The sequence below is a fragment of the Hemicordylus capensis genome, chromosome 2 (assembly GCF_027244095.1).
Source record: "Hemicordylus capensis ecotype Gifberg chromosome 2, rHemCap1.1.pri, whole genome shotgun sequence".
NCBI lineage: Eukaryota > Metazoa > Chordata > Lepidosauria > Squamata > Cordylidae > Hemicordylus > Hemicordylus capensis.
The window spans coordinates 4,941,542-4,958,877 of record NC_069658.1 but is presented as its reverse complement, the minus strand read 5'-3'; the positions used below and the strand labels follow the sequence as shown (position 1 = coordinate 4,958,877).

The following is a 17,336-nucleotide window of genomic DNA, read 5'->3' as shown; positions in this document are numbered from 1 at the left end:
CCCCACAGATCACTGCAGCAGTTTCTAGGCAACTTCCATGTGCTGCTTCATCCTCCTCTTCAGCTACTCTGAGCACCATTTGTTTTGGTGTTCAGAGTAGCACCAATAAATAAACAAATTTATTTATTTTAGAAAGCTTGGATATTGGGGCAGGGGGGGCAGCGGAAACACCAATCCCTCCCTTCCCAGGTCCTTTGTGTGTGTGTTCACATAACAGCACAACCCCCTTGGCAGTATTCCATCTCTGAGACACAGTGCTAAAGAACACATTACCAAAGAAACACAATGTCCTCCCAGATAAAAGATTTGATGTGGTTGACCTTCTTCCTGAAACTTGTGGGAGCACGCATGAATTGTCCCCTTTGCTAAGCACGGTTCACTCTGGTTTGCATTTGAATGGGAGATTACATGTGAGAACTGTAACATATTCCCCTTAGGGGATGGGCCCACTCTGGGAAGAGCACCTGCATGCTTGCATGCAGAAGGTTCCAAGTTCCCTGCCTGGCATCTGCAAGATAGGGCTGAGAGAGACTCCTGCCTGCAACCTTGGAGAAGCCACTGCCAGTCTGTGTAGACAATACTGAGCCAGAAAGAGTTCCACTCTTTCTCCCTTCATGTTTTTTCTCCCTCTCCCTCTCTGAGTTAACAGATCTTGTTCATCTTGTTTCCTCATCTAATTCACACAATGGCATCCTCCTTCTCCTGAAGGGGCTTTTTCCTCCCTCATGACCCATCTTTTTGCAGACCCCTGCCTGCATATATATATGGCTGCAGAGGCACTGATGGCCTATATATTAAAAAAAAATAAAAATCAGGCTCCTCCTCTCTATCTGCATATGGAATCCCCACTGCCCAATCGCCATGGTGCTTCTGCTCTCACAGGATCCTTCTTCCTGTCTGCATATGGAATCCCCACTGCCCAATCTGGTGCTTCTGCTTGCAAACTCTGTCAGCCAGTCACCTCCTTTCTACCATGTTCCCACGCATGGCTCGTCTTGGAGAATTAATAATATAGATACATTTCTATACCGCCCAAGACGCAAGTTCTCTGGGCAGTTTACAAAACAACAAAAACAGCCAATAAAAGATTAAAACATTTCAGCAATTAAAATTAAGAAGTTAAAACTATTAAAACACAATTAAAACAATATCTGATTAAAAGCCTGAGTGCACAAATGCATCTTGACTGCCCTTTTAAAAGTTGTAAGAGATGGGGAGGCTCTTATTTCAGCAGGAAGTGTGTTCCAAAGCCTCCGGGCAGCAACGGAAAAGGCCCGTTGGACCAAGAGTCTGATGGTAGAAGGCAGCTTCCAATGTTCCTAAGCTTATTTGAGTCTTTATAATCTTAAGCATATATATATATATATATATATATATATATATATATATATATATATATTTGAGTTTAAGGGGATATATACACACACATATGCACACACCACATAAATGTGCACACATACCAGGAAAAACACAAACTAAATCAGCAGCTATATCTTAGCAGGGAGACTGGTGTGAAGCAAACTAAATTCCATCATACACAGAGATTTAGAGCCTTCACAAAACCAACTGGGTTTAATTAGGATGCTGAGAATCCTTAGCCCTTCAGAGAACTACAGTTCCCAGGTTTCCTTGGAGAGAGGCCCTGACAGTTCTACCATGTTAAAACTAGTTGGCATGTGTGATGAAGATGCACCTTTAAACTTCTTTTTCTGATGAGTGAACTAACCAGTCAGCCTTTCGCCCACAATTCCCTTCAGGCTCATTCGATGAATGTCACAGTGTCTAAGTGGATGAATCAGTAGATGTGAGTGTATATTTGTGTGAGAAAATTGTATCCTGCTCATCAGCACTGCCATTATTCTTTGAAGTCAACTCTCTGCAACAAGACACACATTTATCGCCTTGTTACCGATTAGAATAGGAACAATTTCTGGTGACAAAGTGGGAAACAGAACTGATTGACTTTGCCCCATGATGAGGCACCTAAGAACCAGATGCATATCCATCCCTAAACCGGGCGAGCTTAGCTATTGCACTAGTAGGGATTGGATAAAAGTGCATTTGCTGTATGGATTCTATTGTGTATGTGGAGTATCAACAGGAAACAGTAATAGCACCACCCTTCCATCCCAGGTGTGGACGGCATCGGGATGGGCTTTTAATGAGCGCAACCTGATTATTGTCACGACCGGAGGCAAGCCAGCCGGTTTGTTTGCCTTCCATGGAGTGGCGGGGATCTGTTTTCAATCAGAATAATCCAATTTAAAGGAATGATTCATATTAGCGAACACATCTGTCTGAGGCCAGAGCAGAACCCTGGTGTTAGTTTAATAAATGACGTTCATTAAACTCAGCTGAAAATATAATCTGGAGAGACTGATGGAGTGAACAGAGCAAAGAATAAGCAAAAGGAGCTGGCAATTATCAGCCGTCATTTGTTCTGCCGGCACCGCAGAACTGGGGCTTGTTTGCTGAAAACTTAATTTCGTTTGGCTGAGGGAGAATCCATCAAAAAGGCCCACACTGCAGACAATGCCCTCGTTTCTCAAAATCTGTCGGGGGGAAAGTTAGCCATTTTTCTTGATCTGTCCTGTATCACAACCAAAAATTCCAGGTTAATATGACAGGAGAGGTCTTCTCTGAACAAATGAATTGGACGCCTGGTTCTCAAAGGTGGCAGGCAAGCCTCCCCAAAGAAAGTATTGGGTCACTGCTAGGGTATGATCGCTAGTATTGATGTGCAAACTCCTCTCAGCGCAGATCATAATTGGGCTGCAAAATCACCAAACATTTGAAAGATTGCCTTGTTGAGGGTTCTAAACTCGCTTTCAGTGTTTTGTGTGTGTGTGTGCTGCACATTCTTGCAGTACTACTTGGGAATATGGCAGTCTGGAGGTGACGGAAGAAAGCATGTTCCCTAGACCCAAGCCCAAAGCTGAGAGTGGTCCAGGAGAAGTGCTGGAGAAAGTGTGTCCCCCACCAATCCACTGCTCTGTTTGCAAGCCCTGAAGGGATTTTCTGGGTATGAAATTCAGCTGAACGTGCCTGCAGTGGCGCTCCTCCCACTGGCTGGTGGTCACCATGTTTTCTACCCATATTAGAGAGGAGAGCTGGTGTTGTAGTAACAAGCATGACTTGTCCCCTTAGCTAAGCAGGGTCTGCTCTGGTTGCATATGAATGGGAGACTTGATGTGTGAGCACTGGAAGATATTCCCCTCAGGGGATGGAGCCGCTCTGGTTCCAAGTTCCCTCCCTGGCTTCTCCAAGATAGGGCTGAGAGAGATTCCTGCCTGCAACCTTGGAGGAGCCGCTGCCAGTCTGTGTCGACAATACTGAGCTAGATAGACCAATGCTCTGACTCGGTATATGGCAGCTTCCTGTGTTCCTATGTTCCGATGTTCCTAAATCGCCTTGGAATGTTGTATCTAATGTGGACACAAGGCTATGTGAGGCTATGTCATCACATACCCTTGTTCGAAAGATATGTCTGGGTAGGAAAAATGGCAGACACTCAGGTAAGAGTGCTGTTGCCACCATTGGGTGTGGTGCTACCACCAGCAAAAAAGTGGGTGACCAAAAAAGGGGGGTAAGCTGAAGGGGCAGGGGACATTGGGGCACCTTTTGCCTGACCCCATTTCTAGCGGAAATGTTTCCGCAGAGAACTTCCAGCTCAGTCTTACTAGAAGGCTTACACATCCACATGAACAAACAAAACAAGCAACTATGAAACACACAACAGCCTTTATGTTAACTTCCAGGGAATTGTCCATGGTCTCGGGGCCCAAGCTTGAGAAAGAGGAGGCACAGTTCCACCTCCCCTAGCCCTGGCCAGACACAGACAGTACATGACATCCCCAAGACAACAGCCTATCCAGGAGCCAAGATACTGCTCTTTAAATGCAGTCCCATTTTAAGCTTCCAAGCCAACTTCAGCTATCAAGGACAGTTTGAGCTTAAGGTTTTAAACACTGGAACACCAGCTAGCAATGACTACTGGCTTTGGATGCTACAAGTGCATCCAAATGGATGACAAATGCCAATAACACAGACGCAAAATCAGCATACTTTTCGGGGGTATATCTCAATTTTAATTATGGACAGAGTAAGCATTTTAGGGCAAGGAAGCTTGAGTCACAATCCAATTGAGTATTTCACTCTGGGAAGAATCGTATTCTGAGCCTGTTATTATAAATTTCATCAGCATTGTTAATTACTAACAAAGTGTAGCCCATTTAAAGCATGGATCTTTTTGCAAAGGTGCATATTAGCAAGCAGCTATACACCTCCAGGAATATGGAGGGTGGGGATGCTGCAGGCACACATACTGCAGTCTCCAGCCTTCCTCTGACCCACATCCGTGAAATGCTACCATGGTCCTCATTTTCTACAGGCTTACTAGGGGCAGAGCAATAAGAGAGTGCATGGGTCTGAAGAACCTGCACCCTCCTGCCTCCAGGACTGCCTCACCTCTCTCTGGGGTCACTTCACTGACCCCTCACCCCCTGGCCAGGCCCTCCTGGGGCTGCCATACTGTGTGTGTGTGTGTGTGTGTGTGTGTGTGTGTGAGAGAGAGAGAGAGAGAGAGAGAGAGAGATCACCCTGAGGGAAGTCATGGAGGAGTGGAAGGCTCTAGCAGTGGGAGTCTCCTACCCATGAAAACACAGGCCACCTGTGCCCTCCCTACCCCACTGAGGCTTACTTCACACCCATGAATGTTGTATTCCAAATGGTGAATTTTCAGAATATAGCAAGAGGTTTCTTATCCAATCCCTGGCAAAAAGTGCTGCTCCCAAAGTGCTTCCCTTCCTGCCCATGAAACCACATGTAGCCTGGAACTCCCAGGAGACATGCTTCCCCCCCCCCGCCCCCCAGTGTCAAGATAGCTTTCCTAGTGTCAAGGTGGTTGGGTATGAAGGTGGGACGTATGAACTGTGGTGAAGGGACAGGCAACTTTGCAAGACGCCAGGATCACGAAGAGGAGTGACTTCATTTGTTGGCTATCTCCTGGCTGCTTCCCCCACATGCCTTTTCATAAAGGCTCAAGTTAGCTGAGCCTTGGTGCGTTGGGTTCTGACCTATGAGACAGTCTTTGAGGTGGATGAGTCTGCCATTTTGTTTTTGTAGGGCCTTTTCCTCTCCTGCTCTGTCTCCCTCTTGGGATATTTCACTGGGAATTGTTTCTAGGGGGTGTATTAAATATTTATGAGCTAACAAGGGCAGCCCTGAAGTCCCAAACAAAAAAAGTTGAAAAGAATAATGGAGAAGGAGGGAGACCTTGACCTCATAAGCTTTCCGTGCTGATTAGAGTAGCACGCAGTGTCAGTCACCTTTCCTGGTTGAGGGTGGCCTAGCTGTGAAGTGATTTGTCCCCCTCTTCCCCTTCAACCTCTTTAATCAGTTCCCTGAGTTTCTCTCATGGACGCAGGCGTGCTATCTGCATTCCGACAGACCCACTGATTATATCCATGTCAAAGGTATGGATCTAGTGGCGGTGGGAGTGGTGCTGCTGAGGGTTTCTTGTACACCTAATCCTGGTCCTTATCTGTGAATTGGGGAAATGGTTCAACTTGAGAGCTAGCTTGTTCCTCTTTGCTAGTAGGGTACTGCAATTAGGAAAATCTGAAAAATATTTGTATTTGAAGACTGGCGTCTGTGACCATTTTTTAAAGACTAGATTTGAGCGGGGAGAGGGGAAGGGAGGGAGGGAGAAGGAGGGAGGAAGAGAGAGAGGGAGAGGGAGAGGGGGGGGCACTCCAGGTTACAGCTAATTCACACTTCCATGTCCATCACTTGACCATGTAGCACTCTGTGATATGCAGATGGTCATATGGATGTCTTCCACTGGCAAACAGTGGAGGGAAGAGGCTGTAGCTCAGTGAGAGCACCTGCTTTGCATGGAAAAGGCCCCTGGTCCAATCCCTAGCATCTCTGCTTAAAAAGGTTCTGAGGCAGAAGATGCTGGGAAAGGCTTTGTGCCTGGCTCCAAACACAATGGCTGACATACAGAATGAGGATGCAGCCAGAGAGCAGCCTAACAGAACTCCTTCACTAACAGAACCGGTGCAGTGAGGAAACACCCTCCCCTTAAGCCCTCTGTGTCACCTGTAAATATGTCCCTGAGAGTTGCACAGCCCTTGGGGACATATTTTGGGGGTTTTCCTGGGGAAGGCAAGGGTGCTGCACTTTTGCAGTTAGTTGGGAAGTTCTGTTCGGCTACTCTCTTGCTGCACCAATGTGACCATGCTCTGCATGTCAGCCCGTATTATCTACTCTGACTGATCTTGGAAACCCACTGCTGGTCAGGCTGGGCTGACAGTAGGTCTCAGGCAGAGATCTTTCCCAGTCCTGTTACCTGAAATCCTAAGCATGCATACATGCAAGGTACTTGCTCAATAGTTGAGTTATGGCCTCTTCTCATATATCAAGCTACACAGGAGGATCAATCCTGCTGCAAACGTCATTGTTCCAGAAACAGGTCTGGACCATGCTTGCTATAGCACTACTTTGCGGTGGCTTTTTGTTCATTTGAGTAAGAATAGGGTAGCCAAGTTTTAATTGGGAGTTGTATTTATTCTGTTACTAACGTTGTCTGAGTTTTTGGATTTTTTTTCCTTTTGAGTGAGCATTTTCTGTCTCAGCCCTTTTTTCATGCCTTCTTATCAAGCCCAGTCCAGTCAGAGATCATGTGTATTATTTACTGATAGGTTGCTAATAAGTTATAGATACTTAATGTGCAGCAGCTGTGAAAAAGGCCAATTCCATGCTAGGGACCATTAGGAAGGGGGTTGAAAATAAAATGGCTAACATTATAATGCCCTTATACAAAACTATGGTGCGACCACACTTGGAGTACTGCGTACAATTCTGGTCACCAGATCTTAAAAAGGACATTGTAGAACTGGAAAAGGTGCAGAAGAGGGCAACCAAGATGATCAGGGGCCTAGAGCACCATCCTTATGAGGCAAGACTACAACACCTGGGGCTTTTTAGCTTAGAAAAAAGACGACTGCGGGGAGACATGATAGAGGTCTATAAAATCATACATGGTGTGGAGAAAGTGGATAGAGAGGAATTCTTCCCTCTCATATAACACTAGAACCAGGGGTCATCCCATGAAATTGATTGCCGGGAAATTTAGGACCAGCAAACGGAAGTACTTTTTCATATAATGCATAATCAACTTGTGGAATTCTCCGTCACAAGATGTGGTGACAGCCAACAGCCTGGATGGCTTTAAGAGGGGTTTGTATAACTTTATGGAGGAGAAGTCTATCAACAGCTACTAGCCAGGCCACCTCCAGCGTCCAAGGCAGGATGCCTCTGAGTACCAGTTGCGGGGGAGTAACAGCAGAAGAGAGGGCATGCCCTCAACTCCTGCCTGTGGCTTTCAGCGGCATCTGGTGGGCCACTATGTGTGACAGGATGCTGGACTAGATGGGCCTCCTTGGGCCTGCTCCAGCAGGGCTGTTCTTATGTTCTTATGTACATGTGTGCCTGTCCACCATTAGGCTTTGTTTTCCTGGCAGATAAAGGGAATGTAGATACTTAGTTGGGCCCACTTGCCAGCAAAGAAAGTGGCCTCTATCGCATTATTCCTGACCCTGCTAACTGGGCAAAGAGGCACCTTTTACCGTGGTGATTCTCTTTATTTAGCAGGGGGAGAGTAACTGGCCCTATCCACCCCCAGCACAGTACTTCCAGTGACTGTTGCTGGTGTGTGTCTTATGTTTCTTTTTAGAATGTGAGCCCTTTGGGGACAGGGAGCCATCTTATTTGTTATTTATCTTTGTAAACCGCCCTGAGCCATTTTTGGAAGGGCGGTATAGAAATCGAATTATTATTATTATTATTATTATTATTATTATTATTATTATTATTATTCACATAACTGGGAGCATCAGTCTAAAAGTATTTTTTAATTGTTGTAGATGCAAAAGGTCCAACAAATTGTGCTGAATTTCCTTCTAACACGAGCCCTAGCGTCACTGATGCCATTATTAAATTCCAAGAACATCATACAAAGTGGGGCTTTGGGTTTTTTTTTTTAATGTAAAAAGAAATTAATAAAAGTTTAATAATTAATAGGTCTATGAAAGCTTATTGAGTGATCTCAGGCTTCAATCAATCTTAAACATATGGGGACATCAATTTTCACCTTACTCTTCCTAGCTGGAGGTGCATCCTAGTTTTAGTGCAATTAAAAATGAGTCAAGAAATATTTTTAGTTAATTGTGCTGTACACCTTGAAGGTAATTTGAAGCTGCAGGCAAAAAATAATAATAAAATATCCGACGTGCTAATTGAGTGTCGCAAGATTAGAGTTAACTTGTTTCTGCATACCCAGGCCTAGCTGTGAGCTACTGAATATGGTCTTAGATTTAACACAATTTTGGTTTGTTGGGGGGTGGGGTGGGGGTTAAAGATGTGATGCATTGAAGCAGATTCTTAACCCATAGACATGGTGGCAGACAAAAGTCTATCTGAATCCTCAGATCTGGATGATGGAAGGTTGTCTGAATACAGGTACATCGATGGTAAGATATTTTCCCCTTGCCCAGGATGCTACAGAAATGCTAAACTGGAAGTTCAAAAACTCAGTAGTATGATCTAAGTGGGGCAGCGAGGAAATGCTCGACTAACAAGCAGAAGGTTGCCGGTTCAAATCCCCACTGGGATGCTTCCCACACTGTGGGCAGCAGCGATATAGGAAGACGCTGAAAGGCATCATCTCATACTGCACAGGAGGAAGCAATGGTCAACCCCTCCTGTATTCTACCAAAGAGCCACAGGGCTCTGTGGGTGCCAGGAGTCGACACCGACTCGAGGGCACACTTTACCTTTACCTTTATGGTCTGTCACCTTGAGCCTTTGCAAGGAACGTGCAGCCCCTGCTGGTTCATTTATGGCCCTCAGTACAGAGGCGGTTGAGAATATGGTGGTGCACGTTAGGGAGAGAGTATCCAACGTTAAGCTGAGCAATGTGTTTACCATTATTTCCCTACTGCTCCATCAGGGGGTTCAGTTTAGAAGGGAGTCCGGTTTTGGTGACATTTCTATCATTGAGCCCTGGGATTTTCATAATTGTGGTTAATTTTATGCTCTCCCTAGCATGCAAAATCCCCCTTTTTTCTCCGGTTAGTGAGAACTTAGAGGAGGCCACCTTGCTAATGTTATAATAGAAGAACCCTCAGGACAGGCCAAGAAGCCAGTTTTGGGGTGTTCCGTCCCAGTCTCCCAATCTAATGGAAACAAGAGTCTTCTTCAACTGCATAGGGGCCGCACAGAAACTGGCTCTCAGGGATTGTGATGACATTTCAGTGCCCAGCTGCAAAGGAGGACAGGGCATGTCAACTTTTAGTAGCTGAGGGAGCTTAAGCAGATGCAGCTTTTCACACCCCTACATGATTCTTCCACACAAGTATGAAAGCGACAGGAGCCCTTTCTTCTTTTGCAGCTGCTTACCTGGCTTAGCCACCTAATGACGCAGCAGGGAAGCAACTTGCCTGGGAAGCAAGAGGCTTTCAGTTCGAATCCCCGCTGGTATGTTTCCCAACTATGGGAAACACCATATCGGGCAGCAGCGCTATAGGAATGTGCTGAAAGGCATCATCTAATACTGCATGGGAAGAGGCAATGGTAAACCCCTTCTATATTCTACCAAGAAAACCACATGCTTCTGTGGTTGCCAGGAGTCAACACCAACTCAGCGGCACAATCTCCCCCCCCCCCTTTTTTTTTTACCCCTGTCTTACCAGGGGACATAGGCAGCTTGAACACCATCCGCACCCCTGAACGTCTGTAAGCAGCTGCAGTGAAGCTTTATAACAGGGCAGCAGCACTCAGCAGTAAGGGCTTCATACACGGAGCTGCACACCGTCCATTGTTTTTAATGGGTGATGCAATACACAACTGTGTGCATGGAGACTTGTTTTGCAAAATAGTTTGCAAATAGCTTACCGCTAATCACTCCTGCTCTACAGCACAGCCTCTTTGCAGCTGTTCACGTGCACACAGAGACACAGGCTGTGTTCAAGCAGCCCGCAACCCCTTGCACGGTAAGCCCCTAGTCCACAACAAGGAAGCAGGAGCTGCCACAGAGCAGGCCCCAAACCATCAACATTTGATTTCATTTCATTTATATTCTGCCCATCCTAGAACAGCTCAGGATGGTTTACATCAAACATTCAAACCATTTAAGATTTAACAGAAAACATAAAATAAAAGAAGTTAAAATATTAACATAAAACTCATTTTTAAACCATTTAAAACCAATTATATATTATTAAAATCCAGGCTGAAAAGATGGGTCTTGTTGGCCTTCTTGGGATGCCAGGGGTCAGGGGATAGTTCATGTCCTGCAGTCTCCCATCTACAGACTGTCCACACTAGCAAAAAGTACTTTGCAAAATGAGTCTCCATCAAGTGGCACATCTTCCCACCATCCCAAGTCTTAAGAGATGCTTTGCCACAGGTGATTTTCATAGCCATCTAAGTTACTCTCAGATGTTTAAAATGTTTCTTTTCAATTGTCACAATTATATGAATCAGTCTTAAGGTAATTATGAAACTGTCATTGCATCCTTAGCACATGGGTGATAGTGGGGCATGTTGGGAGGGGGAGAATATGTTAGACCAGCACAAGGAGCTTTTTCATGAGATGAAAAATACTTATTCCATCTCAACGAACTGCTGTTGGTTGTAGTGGGTTCCTACATTTTCACCCTGAAAACAGCCATGTTTTACAGGGTGGTTGTACGTGTTGAACCCATCTTGTGAATGGCTCAACCTGTATCCAGATTGTTTGGTTCAATCCGCTTCTCAAATAGTGGGGGGATAGGCTGTGTCACAATACTCAGCCCCCATCTGGAGGGAGCCATGAACCATGAGCCTCTGGTGCCCATAAGTTCTCTCAAGGGTGTGGGATCCACTGGCTTTAAGAAGCCTCGTGACCAGGAACCATAGAGCCTGGTTGTGAAGGAAGGACCCTGCACATATGACTTTATTATCAAGAAGAGAGTGTGAAGCCAGCTGTGAGAAGAAAATGAACATGGGTGAAGAAAGAAACTTAAGGTGAAATGAAGTTCTAGGCTTGGGGAAGCTGTCTGAAGCCTTGCTGTACTTGGTGGTCAAACTCTGATTGGATTTCACATCAATCTCCTACATAAACTTTGCTCTAGGCAGGCATATCCATCATATTCAACACTGTTTTCCTCTTTGATTTCTTTACACCTTTGGATGAAAGAAACATCAGGTCTAAGCTCAATCCAAGGCCCCATCAGAGAAGGAGTAACAGTCGAGCTGGGGGGCAGAGTCCCCAGTTTAAATAGAAAGTTCCCATCCAATTCAGGCCTGCAAATATGGGCATGGATGGGAAAGGATTGTTTTTAAACCAATTGGGGTGGTTGGCAGCCAATATATTTTCCAGACTTTGCAAACCAATTTATCGACGTCTGCTGTCATCCATCCAATGCATGCTTCTTCCAGCTGCCACGACATATTGTTCTGTTAATGGTCACTGTTTATTATGTGTCCACATGAACTGTGTGTATATGTCGTTGTGTCTCTTGCTAGGCCTCCTCCATTCCTTCTTTATTTATTCCTTCTAATTTCCATTTCCTGTTTCTTTTCTCTCTTTTTTTCCTCATTCAACTGTGTGTTCATTAGAGCTTCTTTGAACAATGTTGTGTTTGGTGCTTAATTTTTTTTTCTTTTTTAAATTTTATAGTTTTTTGTTTTAATCTATATCTTCCTTCCCACCTCCCCCCTTTTTTCCAAACTATATATAAATATAAATATATATATATAAAAAAATCTTTTCTTCTTTTGTCATTCAATCAAATTCCAACAAAACCAACCAAGAGCCAGTCAAATCCACCACAGTCTCGCGCTGAGCTAGGAAAAAAGTTCACGTAATGACAGGAAAGTGGAGAATACAGTCCCCCAGTCCGTAAGTTCAAATCAACTCGAAGTTGAAAGTGTGACATGATGGCGCCATGTAACAAAGCTAAGAATTGGTTGCATGACATGCCGTCAAGTTTCGTGCAGGTGCCGTGATTGAAGCATTTTTTTCTTGGATGTTGTATCAGTTGATGATTGGCCAGTCATGATCACATGTGCCTTTCTTGACTTTTGTGCTGCCACGGTTTTTTATTGCTGTGCTCATTTTTATTTTTATAATTATGATTTGTTTGTTTTCTTTAGTGCTTGCAGTGGTTTCTTTGTTGTTTAATTTCTTGTTCAGCGGTTTATGCTTCTTTAGATATCACACGGAAGGGGGAAAAACATGAATTCTTATTTCTTTAGAAAAAAATGGGATTGTTATAAATGTATGAATAATTTGTAGTAAAAAGGAAACAGGAAAAATGTGTGATTGGTATTTTTGCACTCTAAAATCTTGTGTTTTTAAATGGATAATTGGGGGCCTTTTTCAATTGATTTTCTTCTTTCTTTCTTCCTTAAGATATTTCAAATCCCTCTCCAAAATTCAAATAGTTAATCATAGTTGTTTTACAAAAGAAAAATAGCTATATTCCAAAGCAAGCTAGAAAATAAAACCTGCGGCTTCTTACGTGCCTTATCAGAATTGTAAATTTTAAGGTTTTGTAGTACAATAACTCTCACTAAATCCATTGTTTTAGGGGAGAGGGAGGGCATGTCATGGGGGGGAGAAAAAAAAATCCTGATTCAAAAGTCAAATGCATTTTTTCTTTTGTTTGGTTCCAACTGAAAAAGGGTCCTGGATGAGTGTTTTCCTTTTTTGATTTCTTCTTCTATTCTTCTCCTTATTGTTTTTGGTGTTGTAATTGTTTAGACCGCTGTGTACGGTTTGCTGTTTGTTCAATCAACAGTGTGGAAAACCTGCCGGCATGGTTTGATATAACGCATGACACCTTCTCCACCAGAGAGGAGCTTTGGCGGTTTCTAAGTTTCTTGATGTAATAAATCGCCAAGTGTATAAGAAGAGAAACCTGCTTGCTAGCAAGAGATAAGAGCTAATCCGCAATGATTAAGCATCCTCCTTAAATGTCAAGTTTAGTTGGATCGTGATTAAATTTTTTTAAAGAAATGTTAGCTTTACATTTGTTACGTTTATTTTATTGCAGAGAGAGAGAGAGAGGAAGTTTGCTCCAACTCAGGCAATTTTATTTTTCCAAATCACCTGTTCAAAGTGTTTCTTTCTGCCATTCGCAAAGGAAAATACTTTATTGGCAGCTAGCTATCCATGGAAAGTTAGAGAGAACTATGGAAATATAGGACAGATTTTCCTTACCTGATGCAGGAGCTCACAAAAGTAGATCATAATTGGGGATAGCAACACATAGGCTTGTCAGATGCTGATAGACCCAAACACCAGAAACAGTACCTGGCCCCGTAGGTCTTTAATGACCGGAAAATGAAAAGGAAAGTGGGGGGGGGGAGGAAGGAAGTTGCCAAGGGCAAAAGTGGAGGAGCGTTGCTTTGCTTTTAAACAACAACAAAAACCCTACTGGGATGTTCCTGAAAGTCATTCCAGTGGAACATAGTTTATTTAAGGTGGGGAGGTTGGGCACAGCTGGCTACTTTTGAGGAAGCCTATGTAACTCCAGAGCGCTGTGACATGTTCAGTGTACACTGGTCAGTTTTACACATGAGTCTTGGAGGGTTTTTCATACATTACGCTTACAGGAGCGACTTTGGGGAATGCTCCCTTAATTTGAAATCTTAATGTGGAAGCACCCTGATATTTGGCAAATGTAGAAATGTGAGACTTTTAAAAAGATAATGGCAGAGAACCAAGGAAATGGGAGATCCCCAGTGCCCAGCCCAAGGCTCCAGGACAAGGCTGTAGTGATACACAAGAAAGAGTTCCTACCAGGGCAGATCTCCACACTCACTTTGATGTTGTCAGCAGCTTCCCATCTGCAGTAAGGATGCATCTCTGGAGCTGTCTTTGACTTGGAAGTGAATGGGGAAGACTCAGCTCAAGCATCAGCTCCGGGACGACTTTGAGGCTCTCACACAGGCAAGGAGCAATGCGGATCAGGCTGTGCATATATGCATAGCATCACACAGTGCTGTTATTTCTGAAGTGCAAGAAACATTTCAGATTACATTATGATCAGGAGTACCTTGCAGTCAGTACTCAGGAAAATATGGCACCATTAATGGGAGATGGATCATGTGATTTTCTTTAAATGTTACAAAGCAGTTTAGAGGTCTGATCCTGAACCCATGGGCCAAATTTGTATTTAGTTTCCACAATGGGAGCAAGATTGTCTTGGGAACAGGTGTTCTTCTAAATTTTCTTTTCTTATCTGTTTTTTAGGTATGCTCTTTTAATCCTCTCTTCCCGTGTCAGTTTTCTCTGTCTTTAATTCTTCCTTTTTTCTTTTCTTTTCTTGTTTGGTAAGCCTGTGTTAATTTAATCTGCAATGGTCTTCTTCATCTCTTTTTAGGGCATCAGCTGAATGGGCCACATTTAGAGAAATATATATATATATATTAAATAAATATATATAGGAACGAGAACTGTTGGATTACACCTTTAACATATCAGCAAATATCAGTCAAGCTGAAGACGTCAGACTTACTCTCTTTCTGATTGTTGAGACTGTAACATTTCTTCAAGAAAAGTCACGTCAGCTGGGTTCGAAGAACATATGCTTGAAACTAAAACATAACCAACAACAAACAAACAAAAATCACACCAGGAGCAAGATCGACTAGGATTTCTGCAGATAAACTGATGTCACCACAGAGGCTTTTCTCCAAACAGGAAATGCAAACCTTGATACTGACAAAGGAGTGCCTGTTTGCCACCAGGGATGCGGTTGCTATGGATACCCCATGGCACTAGTCACTAAGCATCTTTATCTGTCATTCCTTAGCTATATAGGGACCAAAGGACATAACTTTTTATTGCAGACTTGTAGCTGTATGTAAATTACAGAAGTTCTTTCCTTTTCTCTTGAGCTGTTCCTATAACAGTTTTTGAGAGCAATTATATGAAATATGTAAAAACTGAAAAAAAAATGCTTAAATGCTTTTAAAAAATGGCAAGATAATAGTTCTTTGATACTTCGGGAGGATCTTTGGTTATACATTAATTAGAGTCTATAAAACTTTCATATGGTTTTCTGTATAATATGTATGGATTGAGTGATTAAAAGGGACATGTTAAGGTGGGTACCTATGAAAAGCAAAAAGGGAAAAAATGAATACACAGATCAGTGGACTGGAAAGTCAATGAGAAGGAAAAGAAGGCTGATATGAATTACAAAGAAAACAGGTGTGTAAATGCTTCTGACTCCCCCCCCCCTAAAATCCTAATAGTTGTACAGAATTTAAAAATGAAAAAGTTTAAAATACCTATATAATGGGGTGGGGGGAGGATTAGAAAACATAAAAAAGAAAAAAAAGCAAAAAAATATACATAGAAGTTAGCATTAATGCTAAAAACAAACAAAGATGTTGTAGAACTGTAACCTTTGTAGAGTTTAGATTGAAATCAGTTCCTGCTCTCAACCAACTGCTGTTGGAAGCTGTGTCTTATTGAGGGGAGGGAGGGGGGGCAAAGGAGAAGATGGCTTAACTGGGCAGCTTTTTTAACTGCAAGCATTCCAGCTAGTAATAAATAAAATAAACTAATAAGCAAACAAAACAACATTCTCAATTCCTGTAGACAATGCAAAACAGAAAACTAACGGCTGTCTTCTTACGAACTATCCAAAGTTGGTTCGAACTTGGTGAAAACAAAACCACAGCTAAGACGCTTTCATGTCTCCATGAGCTGTCTGTCGCCAGCAACCTCCCATCATCTTTCGCTTCAGTAGCTTCCATATTTGCTCTAGAATCCTTCAGGACAGGGGTGGGGTGGGAGCGGGGTTTAGCCTAGAACCTTAATCTTAAAAAAACAAAAAGATTAAAAAAAATAAAAAACAAAAACAAAAAAATTACAAAAATGCAATCTCTTTGAAGAATTTCTGAAACTGTTTACAAGGAATTTTGAAAAACAGGGGGATGTTTAAAAAAAGATGCTGGCTCTGTTTTTCTGTAAATAAATTTGCATATTTTGTAGGACTTTTAATTGTAATGATAGAGAAAAAAATCAAGGAAAAACTATTTAATGAAAGCACGATATTTATCTTTGGTAAATGACTTTAGAGCAGTTAAAAAAAGAAGTTGCTTTAAAATCTGAATCAGAAAAATAGAAACAATGAATTATTTAAGAACACATATATTTTAAAGTATATCATATTTATTATAATTTATTTCCACTGTGTTAAGACTTGATTTTAAGGTTTTTTTTATTCCCTCATTCCTTTTTATTGGATTGAGAAAAATGACATGGTTCTTTCTGAATAATTCCTTGTTTGCCTTTTGGGTAGATTTGGGGGATTTTCTTTTATTTAAAATGTTCTTTCTTTCTGTCTTTCTCCCTGTTGGGCCTGATTTTGAAGTCTTCATGCTGGCTAAACACCCCCTGGTTTTCTCTGGTTGTTTGGCTGGGATAAGACCCCTGAAACAAGCCCGTATCTAGGTGTGTAAAATGCCGCTGCAGTTCCAGACAACTGCTCTCTGATTCTCAATTCCCTAAAACTCCTTGTAATCTTCTGTAATTATTGAATGACGCTTACCAGCTTAGCCCTAAATAAAGCACAGTTTAAAGAAAAAAAAGGTACTTCTCAATCGTTCTTTTCCCCCTTAATGTGTTTGCTTTGAGAACCAAATGAATCTCTTTTGGCTATTTCATTAATATACATTGTTTGAGTATCAGAACAAATCCCTTTGTTATATAAAACATATCTCAATGGATTGAATTAATGGCACTGTTTCATTTAACTTCTGCTTGGTATTCCATGGTGATTTACCTTAAACCTAGTAGGTTAGAAGATCAAACAGCAGTACATACAAATTAGAGATCCTGCCTCTCCCAATTCAAGACACCAGTTTGATTTTCGTGTTTAACGGTGGGGTTGTGCTGATAAGTACAAAGACCAAAACTCAGTGTTGCCTTCTTGATGGCTTTGGAACAACTATGTGCAATTCAGCTAGCTCAACAGATGGAACTCCGGGATAGCTGAGCAACCCTAACACCTCATCTTAGAATGGTCATTAGCAGAATTGTGGTATTGCGCTTATAATCAAAATGTATACAGCCTTCTTGGCTCCTGCAATGGTCTCTGTACAGAACCTTGGAAGGTGCTGAAGCTGTAATCTTATGCATGCTTAACTGGGAATAAGCATTTCTGAACTTGATGGATTGACATGAGAGTTTTGCTATTAGAACTCCTGATGCTCCTTTCTCTCTCTCCAAAAGCAACCATAGAAGGACAGATCTGGACGGGGGAGGGGGG

At 42.6% G+C, this 17,336-nt stretch overlaps 1 protein-coding gene across 15 annotated transcripts in view; it reads left to right on the top strand.

Annotated features, from left to right (window-relative positions):
• The window catches only part of CELF4 (CUGBP Elav-like family member 4), a 974,578-nt gene extending 957,922 nt beyond the window's left edge, over window positions 1-16,656 (top strand). For 14 of the 15 annotated variants that reach the window (XM_053294707.1, XM_053294709.1, XM_053294710.1 and 11 more), the window contains one exon: window positions 14,436-16,656. The gene's annotated coding sequence lies outside the window, so the exon portion shown is untranslated. Of the gene's footprint in view, window positions 1-11,859; window positions 11,948-14,435 lie in introns of all 15 variants that reach the window. The other variant, XR_008315888.1, reaches the window with a different exon arrangement.
• Window positions 16,657-17,336: the final 680 nt, after the last annotated feature.